Below are 4404 nucleotides of genomic sequence, written 5' to 3'. Positions count from 1 at the left end.
CGGCAGGAGGCTGTGACCACCCTTCCTGACGCACCCAAAGCCACCTGCCACCGTCATCCTGTCACCCATCACCCTGTGTGTGTCCCCCCTCACGACCACAAGGCACTCTAGGGCAGACAGACATCTTGTGCAAACCTTGACAGAGAGAGAGAGAGAGATCTCTGACAGCCCAACCAGCCCCCTGCTCCCTCCACCAGGGACAGGGCAGGCAGACCCCAGCTGGACAGATCCAAATTATTCCAAAGCTGGGCTGAGAGTTTGCAGGAGAACTGATTTGCCTGGAGACAGAAACCAGAGCACGGGTCATAAATTCAACTCCACCTTCCCTCTGCCGCCTGCGCCGTGCCTGGCGCCACGAGCTGGCACTGCCCCGGCTTGTGCCCCAAGCTGAGGGTCACCCCCGGGCTCAGCAGCTGGAGCCCCCCAGTCTCTCTGTCTCTGTCACAGTTCCTCACAAATTCAATGGCACAATGCAGCTACACTATTTGAAAAGCCATAATATTTGTTGGTACGACTCTTTTATTACTGTCAATTTATATATATATTTGTTGATAAAAGAGGTCATCTTGGGAGACACTTCCAGTCTACTGGGAAATAACTGTCTGATGCTGTATATTCTGTACATGCTGTATAAACAAAGCAAAATATGTAAATCTAAACGTTTGGTGGACTCGGTGGCAGGTGCTGCAGGGGGAGATTGGGACCAGGCCAGGCCCCTCCTTGGGCCACCACGGCTCAGGCTCGGGGTCCCAGCAGAGTCACCGTCCTGCTGGGCTCTGTGTACGCTCTGGGGCAGGATCTGGGGCGGTGCAGGGGCGAAGCCTGCGGCTCCCTCGGTGCTTTTTCCCGCACGAAGGTGAAAGGGGGCGGCTTTGGGAGCTCTCTTGACCTCCCTCCTGGGGCACAGCGCAGGGCCGGGCACAGCCGGATCCATCGGGAACGCTCAGCACGCCCGGGGTCACCCACCCCTGCCCGAGGAGGACAGCCCTCAGCCACCACCCAGCACGACATCTCTAAGCCTTAGAGGTCCCAGAGAGACGATTCCCCGTGGGAAGACGGCCGGTGACGGCAGAGACTGGCTCCGAGCATCCGGCTTCTCCAGCTCCTTCCCACGCCGATCCCAGCCGCCCTCCCTGGTGTGTTTTACAGCAGCCACGAGCTGTGACCTTCTAACCCGACACACGCTCTTAGAAAACCTTGTTTCATATTTTCCGTGGTATCAATCTACAACTTTTGAAATTACTGGACACAGTCGTGGTAGCCTAAAAGTTGTGCTGAGCTCATATATTTTTATATTTGTGGTGTTTTCCTATCAATAGAGAGTAGTGAACCCTATAGCTGAAAGTGAACTATTCAAAATAAATATATGACTGCAGAAAATATTTGTAAAAATAATTTATTTGAAATATTCTGCCAAAGATAGCTCTCTAATGATCTGTAAGATGTTGTTTCTCTCTTTTTGCTCTGAATGTCATTGTGAAAGGACCTTTCTCCCTGTATCTTTTTATTTTTTTTTTTTATTTTATTTTTTGTATCTTTAAGGGCAAAGAAATATTCCAATGGTTTTTTTTACTAGAGCAGTAAATAGAGTAGTAGAGAGGCACAAGACAACTCTGCAAAGGTGATAAACAGGATCCAGTAACAATCACTCTGAAAATCCGGTTTCTCCCGTACTTCTGGCTGACAGATGGGGTTTGAAGCCTGGGACAGCTGTCCAGCAGGAAGAGCTTGGCTGCTTGCTGCTGCTGTGGCTGCTGTGTAGCTAACCCAAAGGAGAGAAATCTCCCGAGAATCCCATCCCCAGGCTTGGGGCATTTGGATCCCCTTGCATCCAGTCTTAGCCTCTTCATTATTTATGGCCATGATTTATTTATTAGCCCTTAATAGGCCCTGTGGCACACGGGGAACCCTCACCCAGAGCTTTGTGGGGCTTCAGTCCAATTCCCTCCATGCACCTGCCAGCAGCCCTGAACCAGTGGCACAGGGAATCCTGCTGGCATCCAGGCCTGCCCCCTTCCTCACATGGGGACAGGCCAGGGGACACCCAGCCACCAGGGGACACAATACTTTAGCAAGAGGAGCCATCCCTGCAGGTATCCAGTTAAAACAGGGGGAGGCACAGCCTTTTACCATGGAGAAGCTGCCTAGATTAGTCTTTTAGGAATTACTAATTTATTTTTTTTTTTTGGTAGAGAAAAATCTTCTTTCCCTTCTTAATTTCTCCCTTTTGAAAGAACTTATCAATAGTAGGGAAAGCCTTTATTATCTTCTGTGATCCCCAGGTCTGCTGCGGTGGAAATAAATCCTCAGCCACGTCTGTTAGGCTCCACCACTTCAAAGAGATTTTTGGCTCAGATTTTTTTTCCCCTCTGAGCAGATTCACGGTTTCTTAAATGTCTTGGTCATAAAGATCTGGAGGAATTAATTGGTAAAAAAAAAAAGAAAATAAATAAAAGCCCCATTCCAGTGAATGTGTTTCCACAAGCAATTCAACTTTTGACTCCCCCGAGGTCAGGCACGTGTGTAAGTGTTTTATTGGGAACGGAGGTGGGTAAAGCAGTTTCCAAGCCATAGGGTGTGATGGGTGTGATGGGAGAGCTGCTGTCCATGGGGCGTGGGTGGCACACTCTGCAGCCAGGGGAACCAGGTGCCAGGGAATCTCTGTTCCTCTGTGCAATGGGCTCTCTGAATCCGGAGCTGCTGCGTCACAGGGAAACGCAAGCGAGCCAGGGAAGACAATGGTGAGAAGAATTGGGTTTCTGATCACTGTGCATTTTGTTAATTAGTGAATTCAAATAGTTTTATTTTTACCAAAAACAGATAATCTTTATTCCAGTAAAGACAACTGTTGACTTGAGATATATATAAATATAAATATATATATTATTTGAATGGTTTATATCCTGTTGCTCTAACTACATAAAATGGAAACATGTTGCAAGTTGTGTCATTTCAATATACAAAATAAATGACTTTTCCCTGCATGCTGCCTGGGTATGTTGTGATTTGAATTAAGAGTTATATTTGAATTGCCTTATTCAAGAGGTTGTATGTTACCTAACTGGGGAATGACCTGGCACTGTTCATCACATTACATGTGTACTTGATGCTGTGTTATGTCAAATTCAGATGAGTTGTCTGTCATCTATGTATTTTGTGGGAGATCTTTTATCTTGTTAAACTGTGATATGTAAACCTTCATTGCCTGAAATAGTCACAGTTGTATAAATCAGTGTCTTCAGCTGTTTTCCTAATTTTAACACAATTCCTAACACAAAATATAGATGTTTGTAAATTCTTCATTCATTTGGTCTATTTTTATGTATGAGGCTTTTTTAATCTGGCAAAGCAGTAAGATAAGGCAGTTTCCCCGGAATTTTTCAATCGAGGCTCAGCTGCATTTCCATCCCTCGGCAAGAGGCAACAACCAATTTTCAGCGGGGACAAATTGGCAATTCGGGATGTCTGTTTATTGCTGTTATCTCTCCTGGCTCGGCTGGGCCATTATCCCGGCAGAAGGCGATGATTAATGACGAGCCAGAGCGGTGACAGCGCTCCGGGGACCCCAGGCACTTCTCAGGGCCCGCACCTCTGCCGGGCTGGCTGGGAGGGAGGGAGGGCTGGGGGTCCCTGCCGACACATCTGGCAGCAGCACCGCGGCCAGGAAACAGCTCGTTTTGGGGAGCAGACCGCCAGAAGCCCATCGCCAGCTGGCAGGCGACCGGAGCATTTCTGGACATTTCCGCCCCCGTGCCTAAAGCCCCAAGCAAAACCCCAAGGCTGGGATCATTAAAACGCTCTTGCCAGAGTCAGACACGGTCCCTGCTCAGCTCATCACCCCGAGCACAAGCAGCACAGACGGCTCGGGCACACGAAGCACGCCGAGGTGCGAGAGCTCCCCCCGCTCTTCGTGCCCGGTAACCGTAAGAAACACATGGCCAGAGGGGAAAAATCCCCTGGAGCGGGACAAGCTGTGGCCCTGGCTTATTGAATCTATCCAGAGCTCCGAGTGCTAAAACAATTCCCATCCACAAACGTACCCATCTTTCTTTTGCTTTTTCTTCCTTTAGTTTTGGCACGCTTCGGGTTTTCAGGCTGTCGGAAGGGGAAAATGCACTGGGAAGGGCTGGGGGAGGAGGCTGCCAGAGGCAGGGCGGTGCGGCACCCCGCAAACGACCCCGAGGACTGGGGGAAACAGGCTCGCTAGAGACAAGTGTGCGGTAGAAATTCTAATATCTGCTTCAGAGCCCCGGGGGCTCTCGGTGTGACCGCAGCAGTGACGCGACCCCAAAGCCGCCGCGCCACCACCCGCTCCCGCGCAACTCTGCGCGGGTAACGGCGGGGGGCGGGGCTTATGGGACCCGCCCCTCGCTTCCCATTGGCTGCGGGCGGGCTCGCCCTTGC

The sequence above is a fragment of the Cyanistes caeruleus genome, chromosome 2 (assembly GCF_971803275.1).
Source record: "Cyanistes caeruleus chromosome 2, bCyaCae1.hap1.1, whole genome shotgun sequence".
NCBI lineage: Eukaryota > Metazoa > Chordata > Aves > Passeriformes > Paridae > Cyanistes > Cyanistes caeruleus.
The sequence above is the reverse complement of the archived record's forward strand: the minus strand, read 5'-3'. Positions refer to the sequence as shown.